Here is a 12,144-nt window from a genome sequence, read left to right as displayed (position 1 = left end):
TAAAGGTATCCCAAATCGAAAGAGAAAATAGCCAAAAAGAAAAACACATCATTTTCCTCTCACAGACTGAAACCATGTCTGAAAGTTTGCAGCCAAGATGAGATTTTCCATGGAAAAACAGAATAAGATATAGCACAAGAGCTAGAAAAGACAATGCATCTTTTTTCCCTGAAAATGTGCAATCTAGGCTCCTGGTAGTGATCTTACATATAGCTGACATTAACTTAATTTCCGTACTCTTTTTGAAAGATAGTATGATGGAGGGAGTTTGTGTCAGAAGGAGTTTGGGAAAGTAACAAACAGTAATTAGGAATATAAAACACCCAAACTATTTCTGAGTGCTCTGTTTTCTAGAACTGAGGGACCTTTGAGGCATAATAGCAAACTAAACTTAGAGCAAGCATTGCTGTGCTACAACTAAGTTATTTCTACAGATTAATGACTATAGGGATCCACATTATCTACAAAGAAACTTTATTATAAACTTGAAGCCAAATCAACTTTAAGAATGCAATGTGCTCTTTAGTGGCGTCTACACAACCCCATGTATATAGGTGCTCTGAGTGTCAGGCTGCTTGTTTAATGGGAGCACCTGCAGGTGTGTCTCATTAAAGGCTAATATGATTTAGAAGACTACACCACAACTCCCATTCCCCTCTTTACAAGGCAAATCTTGCTTTCGGAGAGCACTCTTGGTAAAAGCTACCGAACAAACACAAAGACCACACTGGAAGTGCTCATGATGTATATTGCCATTGAATTTCATATAGAAATCCGATTTCCATTGTTGACCATCAGGACACAATCACTGCTTCACTGATGCAATATCCACACGCTAAACTGTCATGTTTATTCACTTGTAATTATTCTAATATTTAGAGATGTTGAAGTGGCCAGGCAAGGGTTTACATCTGGGAGAATATGCCCTTTGGTGAGGACAGCACTCAAGTATTCACACAGCTTCCAAAACAGACTGTTTTTTTTCTTGCTGGAAACTGTGATTTCTTCCTTTGCTGAAGAAACCCTGTAACTGTATTCAAAAAAATAGAATAATAATAAGTGTCACTTAGTTCACATGGAGTGAAATCTAAGGCTTGAATTCATTTTTTACTTACTACATATTCAAAGTCACCAAGGGCAATGAGTTGCAACATGATATAGTTTCACTGGAGGAAATACAAAGCAACTGTGCTGGAATCCAAGTGCTTATAGGTAGATATCTGAATTTTATGAAGACTGTAGATTTAAGCTGTAGCCACATTAACAGGAGCAGAGCCTGGACCGGTGCGAACTCTAACCAATAACTGGTTAAATACATCTATTTTTACAGCTATTCCCTTCAGTTACTAGGGTTGAAATACTGGCCTTGCTAAAATCAATGACAAGGCTTCTGTTAATATCAGCGGGGCCAGAATGTTATCCAAAGAATTTTTTTCAAACCACTGAAATCTAAGGTTCAAGAACTTTTAAAATGTGACCAGCTATGTGGTAGACTTTTATAAACTCAGGGAGGACTTATAACAAGAAAAATGTCCGCAAGATTCCTGTTACTGCAGTGTGCAGTAGGAGTTCTCAGCACGCAGCAGCAGCATTCATCATAGTCAAACGCCCTCTTTGAAATCATATGCTCCCATCATGGTACTGAGAGCTTTAATCTCAAAAGACAAGTCTGCCCCACAATTGAATCCTTGGGGAGCTGCATTCTTCATGCATGAGTATACAAAAACCTTGTAAGCTCTCAAGAGAACCGTTAGGATTTTGTAATGGTATGTGAGTGTCCTTACACTAACGTTGTGCCACACACCAGATTTTGCTCTTTGTATATTCAGAATAAATTCATAAGGGTTTTGATCCTATATGTGCAGGCTTGTCCAGCAAGAGTAGCAAGAGTATCAGGTATTTTTAGAGGGGAAAAGTGTCAAGAGCAGGTAACGCCTGTTGAGTTACAGATTTCCATCAAAGTTCAGCTCATGGGAGAATAAACTTGTGGTTTGGAGAAACAGTCCTTATTCTATCCTGATGCACTGTATGGCAAATCCACTGTTTTCAGTAAAAAGTTTTGCTGTTGTTTACTTCTGTGTAAATTTGGCGTCACTTTATCTCCCAGCCTGTACATCGGTAGAAACACTCCACCACAGTGAAGTATGAATGCTGATGGAATTAGTGAATGTCTGAAAATGTAGAATTCTTAACCTTATTGCAATGGCTATCAATATCATAAAACATATTCTTTTGCAGTGTATATAAAGCCAGTCTGGAGAACTGTGAAGTTAATGGCATGCTATTGTCAGACATATTTTTCTAAATGAATACTGAGAATGTTTAAGAGTTCCCATAATCCATCTCTAAAAGAGACGTTTAGCTAATCTCTCTCATTTAATATGTATATAGAAACTAGACAGGTTTTCATCTATAAACCTCCTGGATATGAAATGAACAAGAGCAATTTTGCCAGAAATCCATTTTATAAATATTCTGCTAAAACATCTTAGACATGTTCCTTTTCTGGAACTTTAATATTCTGGAGGTAGTAAGCTTTCACCTTGGAAGCAGCTGATGGTTTGTAAACTCAAGTGATCATGACTGCCACTTTTTGAAGGAGCCAAAATATTTTCTTGCAATAATGTGTCAGATTAACTCATCACAAGTTTTTGTTTGTTTGTGTTTTAAACAGTTGCTGCTTAGGTGATTTATGCCAGCTGCTCCAGAAATCAAAATACAGAGAATCTCTTGTATGACAATGAATTAATCTTAGTTAAAACATGGCTTTTGTAATATGAGCTCATTTGCTCGTATCTTAAGTTTTTGTTTTTGTTGGAAGAAGCTTGGATAATTTTTTTCTTCAATTTCTTCATAATTCTTTACTTTCTGGCTTAGGCCAGTGCAAAAAGCACAATTTATAGAGTACATAGAAACAACTATTTTCTGGAGCATTCCTGCCTTGATTGCCCCCACTGGAATGAAATTTCTTGACTAAAAAACTGATTCTACTAATTTTGGACTTCTTCCATCCCAGCTGCTTTTTTTCAGAAGATAATTACTGTCTTTTTCAAACTATCTCCCTTGTAATGAACTCCTAGCAGAGTCAGGAGTGCTCTTGCAATGTCTCCTCTCCTTCTTTTCCCCTTCCTATGCATCATTGCCTTTGCTAAAAATCTCATACATGTGCTATCACAAAATACATTGCTCCCTGTTGTCTCTGCAGACTCTGTTGTCTCCTTCTTATTTCAGGCTTCCCTGATAACAGCTCTGCAGTATCCAGTCTCTGCTCCCCTACAATGTTCTTTACCAATGGTTTGCCTGTTACATCCATGAAGAATTTGACTCCAAGAAGTGTATTTTTAGTTTGTTTACACTTCTGAGACAGGAAATAAGAAAGTAAAGGGGTCTAAAAGCAAAAGCATGGTATTGGTGGGCCTTCATTAGCCCTACATATATAAATGCATCTGTTAATAATGGCACTCTGAAAAGTGTTTCTCTGTGCATTGCTTCCCTGCCAGCCAGCTCAAAGACGACCAGAGCAACTCTCTCTGAAATGATGAATATATATGAATGAAATGAAATGATCCTATAGCTTTGGGCCCTCACACTAGAGAGTCTATTGCATATTTTGCAGAAACTGTTACACCTACAAGTATTTACAATCTGGGAAGACAGAAGCCTTATAAACAAACTGGTGAGAGCAACTTATGGAAAATAATAAAATACCAGTTATTCCCTCCTGGTTCTCTGGGGGTCCCACAGCTGCCCAGCTGGGTTACTTGTGTTGATGAAGACAGGAAGACTGGTCATGTTGCGCAAGAGGGATATAGCTTTTTCCTGAGAGCCGAGCACGAAAGGGTATTTGGGCTTTCAGCAGCTAAGCGCATATGTCTGGAATTACGGTTCTGGAGTTCCTGGGGCATGAAAAAAGAGCCTGAATTTGTCCCTGAGCCTGGGATCCAGTGAGACCTCTTGGGATGAAGAGTCTAAATTTGTAATCAAAGTAGTCACTGTTTCCCATCACATCTGTAAACTGAGTTTACAAGTTTAAAAGCACAGCGCTGTACAGCTTCTCCAGGGTGGGGATGGCAAGTCTTTAAACCTTCTGACCCTGCAGTGAATCGCTCTGTGTACATTTGAAATACCTGCTCCTCAGCTCAGCCTGACTATATCTGATAATAATACCATTTTCTTTACTCTTCTTTAATAAATCCAAACAGAAAGTCACCTGAATCCTAGATGTTTGTTTTGTCTTGTTAAAAAAATAAACTATAACCACAAATGAAAGGCCATTTACATGGCATGTGAGATAGAAGCCAGCAGTGCATCTGTAGCACCTGAAAAATGAGGAAATTCACAGTAGGGTAGAAATATTGTGACTTAGGCTCATCTTTCAGATAAATAGAACATTTAGCACCTGTGTTCATTTTTTTTTTATTAGTGCACACGTATTGTAATTTCAGGGTGCTGAATTATTCAGTTAATACCCAGATAGAAAACATGAATATGAGAGCTATGCAATAGAGAATATTAGTTATTTTAAAGGTAAAATACAATGAAAAAGCTGATAAAGCTATTTGCAAATTTGGAACTGCTGTATTATTATGTCCCTCCAGTAAAGCGTATACAAATCCGGACACTGGAAATAAACTCAAACAAGCAGCGTCTCAGAGCTATAAATTCATACACTGGGACATGTGCAAAGGCTGTATATTATACTTCATTTTCCTTCCCTACCTTAACACTTTCTCCATAGTATTGCTGCCAGACTTGTTCTAAGCCAAAATATCTACCGATAGAAAAAGAAATACTGTATATAGAGACAAAAACACTGCTATCTAGAAGATGAAACTAAACACTTCATTCTTAAAAGTGTCAAATCAAAGATTCAGAATCTTGCTAACAGAATCAAAGAGCATATAGACCATAGGAAGATGAAAAGATACTTTCGTGTCCCAGTAAGGGAACCTTACAATTAACTATGGTTGTATATAGAGCTTGCTAAAGATGAAGCTGAACTAATAGATTCCTTTTCAAAGTGCTTTGTGGGGACAAATGAAACAAGCTTCATTCCTGGCTCAGACATTAAGTAGCCAGGTACTTCAAGAGTTCCTGGAAGTTTTCTGCATAGACAGAATTTACCCCTCCCATCACAGATGAAGGTGAAGATTTGTATCCTGACAAGTCCCACGCAAGGACTTGTGCTTTGGTCAACACCAGTATTCCTGGCCCATCTTGTTCATCCCATGTGTGTGACCTACATTTTTGTGGACCCTTATTTTGTTCTTTCTGATATGGATGGGCCCAGAAGGGAAGGTCTGTGGGTTTCTTTTCTCTTATTAAAGGTAGTTACTATATTTTTGGTGGTTTGCCTGCCTGTATAGGCCCTTTGGACGCAGCTGGGTTATATTCGTACTACAGAGAGCTTTAATGGAATTAATGGAATTATTATTGAAGAAGATATTCAGTAGAAGATATTCAGTATGAATAATATTGTTCATGTTTTTGCTATAGTACATGCCTGTTTTTTTTCTTTGCTTCTTCAGAAATTTTTTTGCAACTTCATTGTGATTGCCTAGTAAAAGGTGGACTATATCACAAACAGCTTTACTGAATGTTTTTTATTTCTGCTTGTAGCTCAAACTCCCCAGCAGCATTTAATATCTTTTCATATGTGTACATTTAATTTTGGTCATCTGTCTGAAGTCTGCCCATCTAGTGCCTGACACAAGGTTCACTCTTTTAAGGTATGTGTGCAAAAAAAACCCCTTAATTTTTGGGAAGTGTTGTGACACTTAGTTTACCTTTCTGTATCTGATTCATTTTCTCCTTTTTGCCCTAAGGAATCCTTAGGCAGTTTCAAAACAGAAAATACAAAGCTTTGCAAAGCTTTAATCCTGTCATTAAAGCACACTTCAGAGTCCTTGGTGACTAGTGTGGTATAAAAGGACTTAATGTCCACAGCATTAAGGTACAGAGATTGTTATGTCCAAGGGATTCCTCAACTGCCTTTCGAGAATGGATCCTGCATTTCCTAAGCCTTTAAGGCACACTGAAAATAAATTTTCTTTAACATTTGCAAATGCTACGATATATATGCTTTAGCCTAATTATAAATTAATGAAATATTTCTAGGACTCCAAAGGAAGTATTTTTCATTTTAATGAATTTCAGCATATCTGGGAAGGTAAAATTCCATTAAAAACATGAGTCTGTAAAGAAGAACCAGATTACCTAACCTCTTTCTAGAACATGGGTGTGATTATCCACACTGTGTTGGAGTTAAGCCTCACAGCCAAACACTTGCCTGTGCACTGATGTTTGGAAATTGTGGTCTGGCAGGGAAGATACTGGGAAGGGGATGCGGCAAGCTGGGGTATGTAATGGTTGTAGTGATAACTACTGTAGAAGTTCAAGCCGTGGCTCAAGCACTGCATAAACTCAAAGCAAAACTGCAGGCATCGCCTTGCAGAACTGAAAAGCCAAAATGTAAGATGGGAGGCAAAGGGCTCATTCAGAGGCAAATATTAGATGGAATTACCCTTAGGAGAAAGACAAGGTAACAGGATGAGGCTCTTCAGCAGGGACATCATTAGCCTGCGCTGCGTTACAACCATCCTTTCCTAATGTAGAAAGCAGAGACAAGGGCTTAGCCTTCATTTTTCGTTCTTGTTGAAAATAAACTGTGTTTGTCTCTCTCTGGTAAAATGCCTGTTTAGCTAGGAGTAATCCCTCGTGATAACTTCAATGTTTTTCTGTCCTGTCCCAGGATAAGAGGCCGGCTAAAGTGATATTGGGATGCTAATCTAAGTACTTGTTTTAGATTTAAGCACACCTTGAAATAAAATGAACAGACAAACACAGCCGTGGTTAGAAAAATCACTGGTATTTAGTTCTTGGCTACCTGGGGAAATGCAGCTCCATATCCAGTCCTACTGGTATATGTTAACTTGTCTTTTCTTTTTAAACTGTTTTCATTAGATGAAATAGAGTGTGTCAGGCCTTAAAGCTTGTAGATAATAGGACATGGCAGTTTGTCATTTAGGACAGAAATAACTACTGCTTCACAGTCAGAGTTCATTACTGTCAATTAAAGTAGGTCCCAGTTTTAGTTACCATGTACATGTCTGACCACACGCTATGTCCTCTTTGCATTTATGAAGGGTTGTATATATTTTATAAGAACACTTCAGATAGCATGGCATGCTCAGTCCCCACAGGGGTTACTACCCGGTGTGAACAGACATGAAAACTCTGACATGAAGTTTAGGATTGAGGGCCAAAACATTCATATTTATTAGTCTGAAGTTACACTAAATCCTTTTTTAAATCTGTTTACTTAGCAAGATGACTAGAGTCGCTGTTTTTCCAGGTGTTTAATAAATTAATGAAGGGTTAGGTTTAGAACCTGTAGATGAACTTGATCTACTCTTTTTCAAATAGGCTTCTGAACTTTCACTGGATTTTGAGATATCTGGCGATTTCAGATAAGGGCCTCAACTGTTTTCCAGGCATTTGGTTGTAAACGTACAATCAGTGGAATTGAAAATACCTAATCAACAACTGGAACTGCAGAAAGTAAGTGTTAATTTATTTTTACCAACCATATTCAAGAACACAGCGTACAAGTCTAATATGCTTTGACATCCAGGCTCAGAACAGCGGTCCACAAGTATGTCAACATTACGTTATAAGGAACAAAACACACTTGTTAAGATCTGATGAGAAATTTTCTCATTAGTGTATTATATTGAAAGATAACTACCAACAGTCTTGTGCTCTGCGTGAGCTGTCAGAAGTTCCCCTGGCTCTGGGAACTGGAGGAATAATAGTAATAATAATAGTGTAACATTAGCAAGTTTTACTTTTTTATTCAGTCCTGGAATGAGGAGATCAGCAGAGCAGCTTCCCTGCAATCTGTTGACATCACGGAAAACTAAACTCGGGTAATGAAGACGGTATCCAGCCTAGTAAGCAAAGGAGGATAATGAAATTCAGGAGGCCACCAAACTCAACATAAACTCCTACGGACAAGGGCAAATCACTGGAGGGGGGGAAAAACAGAAGCTGCCCACAGTAGTTTTTGTCTGCAACCCACAAAAGGCAATAGTAACCTATGTTTCAGAGATCCTCAGATGTACTGGGTGCTTGTATTTGGGGCTGCAGAGTTCCCTACACACTTAAGTAATTGCAGAAATAGTCCTCTGAGTAAGTAGGTACCTATCTCCCACCTAAATCCCTGTTGTGATCTTGATTGGGAGGTTCAAAGACCAGGTTACTTATGGCATCTTAATCCTGAGCAGTGTATCTGAATCCAGTGCAACACATAAAAGCTAATTCTGCTTTTCCTCTAGAACAAGTGCAGAGGAGAGACTATTGTCTGCCTTTTCCGTAGTGACCTTGCTTGTTCATAGTGCCACGGACCGTGACGCGCCACTAGAGGAGCATCCGGGATTCTTTCGGATTCCGGGGTTAGTTGCACTGAACTCGAGAGATCATCATTTGCCAAGTAGAAGAATCTATTAGAGCTAAGCAGTTTTACACAGATGACAGACACTGGACAACACTAAATAATTAACACCAGACAATCTACAAGTATAATAAAGCTAAAAGGTATAGTAATGACTGCTCTTGGATGCACGATACAATGACCGCTCTCACCCTTTCCTTGTCCTTATGGGCCACCCCTCTGGTATAGTTTTCCCCACATTATTCTCACTATACTCGAGCTACACCAAGATGATTCAGGTTCTCCCTGGCAGCTGGCATCAGGGGCGTCCCCGCTGATGGGTGGGTTGTTGGGTCTGCAGGCCAGCTGATGGCGAGTCCGAGTCTACACCAGAGGTATGTGGCTTACTTGCTTTTATCCTTCCCGGGCTTAGTTCACTATTCAGTCAAACAGTGCCAGACCATGGTCACACAACAGAACCAGCGGCCTCAGCCAAGAACAATATGGTCAACAATATGGTCAGCAGGGTAGTCAACAGATAACAGTATACACGGTCAACAAATAACCCAGTACAAACTTCCGTAGTACCTAGATGCTTATGGTGTGAATCTGTGGTGTCACTAGAGCTGAATCCTGCTGGGCTGGTTTCTGCATATTCCCAGGGACCACCCATGGAGTGTCACTTCTCTTTTGCTGACTAGGTTTGCTCAGCACTCCTAGGGTCACTGGAAGGCTACGGCAACCCCACAGTGTGGTGACTCCAGCTGTGGTGCACCCGGGCATCCTAAACTCTTGGGGAGGACCCCAAAGCAAACCCCTTTTCTATGGGCTGCACCATCCTGAGTCCCATGCTTGCCTGTGTGGCACCTATCACAGACCCACCAGGAAAGCTGGAACACCAGGCTTTCTCACTGTGGTGGGGATTTGAACCTTCATTCTTTTATTTTTCAGAAGCCTGCCCAGATCACAGGGTTATGAAGAGGCTTCCCAAGACAACTTTCGCCTTAAAATTGGGCCATGGTGCAATCTCAAACACAAGAACCACTTGCAAAAAAGGAGAGAGAAATGAATGAGCTGATTCTAGTCTCCTGTTTGAGGAAATATTTGGCTTTATGGTCCTTCTTGCAATAGTTATTTTTGTGTCTCTTAGTCACTTACTTTTTATATAATACTGATTGCATGTAAAATGCATGAGCATGCTGGCAGTGACTAGGAGCCATGTGTTCTCTCTCCAGCGAGGCTTCTTCTGGCTTCCTATTCAGCTTTAGATTCTGCTGAGATTAGATAGGGATTAATTAACCCATATTAATCTTACTTGGTTTATCTCTGGCCAAATTGACATTAAAGGAAGTCACAGCTTTCTTTAGAAACCATGTGGTAGACTGAGCATTATTTATTGCAAAAACAGATAAAGCATTTTTGCCAAGCAAACCTTGGCAGCAGCTATCATCCCTCTTAAACATTCCACCTGTCTGGCTGAACAAGATGACGAGCAGATGTAGAACCTACCGGTTTGATGAAAGCTCTAAAAAATAAAGCCTATCTGAATCATTTCCTTTTATAATCCAAACTGTTTCACGTACATATTTGTGTATATTGCACAGTACACATGGAATAGTTTTGCTTTTGGTTGCCATTTGCATTTTCCCTGTATTTCTAACATCATTTAGGTCTCAATGAGCTTACAAAACTCTTTGGGCTTTGCTAGTATCTTTTCAAAATGGTGTCCGTTAATAAAAGTCTTACTGCAACTTCTTCACTGCCCAAATTAACATATCACATGACATGACTGCATTTTAACCAACTAACACATTTTTGCTCTTTTGTTGAAAGTAATTCCTACTTCTGTTACACCTATCTAGGCCTTCCAGAAGCCAAATTATTTCCTGGCTACACTGCTACAGTTAGCACAGTCTTTGCAGTCTTTATATTGCTTTCCTCCTGATTTCTTTCCAGCATTTCTTATTTTCTAGCTCCAGGCAGTTTTTGTGGGCCATCCCTTAGAGGAATCTAATTCTTTCCAGTCACTGAACATTGGCCTTTGGCAGTGCCTGACTCTTCCCGTTGACTGTACAGAGCGGCCTCTGGCTCTCTTCAATCATCCTCTGAATTCAACCACCTAATTTTTCATCACGGCAATGCCTAAATTGGAAGCACTTAAGCTTCAGAGAGTCTGCTTGTTCTTAATATCTATCTCTAAGGTGGAGATGGGTAATTTTAAAAGATGTTAAAATGATTAATATTTATAAAATGCTTTCAGATATATAAGAAAAGTTACAAAGAGCTATGTTATATACTGAGAGAATTTTGTGGCAAATTATTTACCATTAAAATATGTGTTGATTATATTGAACAATCTAGTAGTGGGAAGCAGTCTCTGAGACTGAGAGGGCCATTAATGCAAATTATGTTTACCACCTTGAATAACAGTTGCATATTTCTACTATTTACTTCAACCAATCAGCAATGGGGGGAAAAATCTGAAGATGAAGTGTTTACTACTAGAGTGAAACACTCTGACAAGAAATTTGCATTTAACAGCTAAGTTAGTATGCTTTTTCATGGTTTATACTTGGCTGAAGCAAGTAAGCAGAAGCCATTTAGTCCTGGGTAATGCACATATATCTCTGTGATTCTAGTGTCATTTTTTGCTTTGTAACTATGCAGAAGTTTTAGTTATGTGGGAAGCTAGGAGAAAAAACAGCTGTCTGGCACACATGATGGCTTATCTTAAAGTGGGTGAATCAAAGTAAAACTTTCAGTGTTTGACAAACAGATGTATTAAGGCTGCTGCTATCCAGAGGTCAAAAAGATATTTATAGATTAACTGGTGTTAAAGGAAATATTAACTATTTACAAACTGAGGATACATTCAGGAAAAAAAGAAACACTTCTGTAGCTTATTTCTGAGGCATTATTTTATCCTTTGTTTAATGAAAAGACATAAGTTTACTTTTCTCCCTTTTGTTATTTTCAATAGAAAGGCAAAAATATGCACTTACCGAGGATGCTAGCTAGTATGTGAGGGTGAAGTCCTTTCACACTGTCTCTTCAAATATAGTATTTAAAAGCCACCATATACTACATTAACATCCCTCTGCCCATCTAAAAGGTGTATCAGTTTTGTTTCCTGCTAATTATGGAGAAAACTATACTAACTTGAATGCCATTGTACAAGAATTCTTGAGAAATGGTGCCTTTTAAATACTTTTTTTATAAACAAGGTTTAATAAAATGCTACATTCTTTTATAGGACCTTACTAGAGGAGTATGAATTTACAGAACATCTCTGAGTGAGGAGATAGGTGGATAGCTCCTTTTTTGACTAGTTTGACTAGTAAAATCAAGAAAAAGAGCCTCTATTTGAATTAACTGTATTGTGCAAATTTCATATTTGATCTATTTCATCAGTAGCCTAATCACAGGTAGATAGGAGTAAATTTGTTAAACTGAGAGGTATTACAGCATATCTGTATACCAGGCTCTGGTGGTCTGCAAGCAAAAAAAAGTTCTAGAGCCATGGGCGGTCCCTGGGAATACACAGAAACCAGCCCAGCGGGATTCAGCTTCTGGACTTCTCCAGAAGAAATGCCCAGAATATTATAGTCATCCCAAACAGCACTAAGGCATCGTATTCCAAAAGAAACACCTCTGCAGGCAAGTGGCTGGTTTTTGATCTGGGTTTTTTTGAAGACAGAAAGTATATAAATATT

At 38.9% G+C, this 12,144-nt stretch overlaps 1 long non-coding RNA gene across 1 annotated transcript; it reads left to right on the top strand.

Moving 5' to 3' along the window:
• Window positions 1-5,619: 5,619 nt before the first annotated feature.
• On the top strand, window positions 5,620-8,548 carry LOC112984831 (uncharacterized). The gene is made up of 3 exons (XR_003259594.2): window positions 5,620-5,729; window positions 7,426-7,560; window positions 8,337-8,548. It is a non-coding gene; the product is annotated as an uncharacterized LOC112984831 (long non-coding RNA).
• The last annotated feature ends 3,596 nt before the right edge of the window (window positions 8,549-12,144 follow it).

This window comes from Dromaius novaehollandiae, chromosome 2 (assembly GCF_036370855.1).
Source record: "Dromaius novaehollandiae isolate bDroNov1 chromosome 2, bDroNov1.hap1, whole genome shotgun sequence".
NCBI lineage: Eukaryota > Metazoa > Chordata > Aves > Casuariiformes > Dromaiidae > Dromaius > Dromaius novaehollandiae.
The sequence above is the reverse complement of the archived record's forward strand: the minus strand, read 5'-3'. Positions and strand labels throughout refer to the sequence as shown.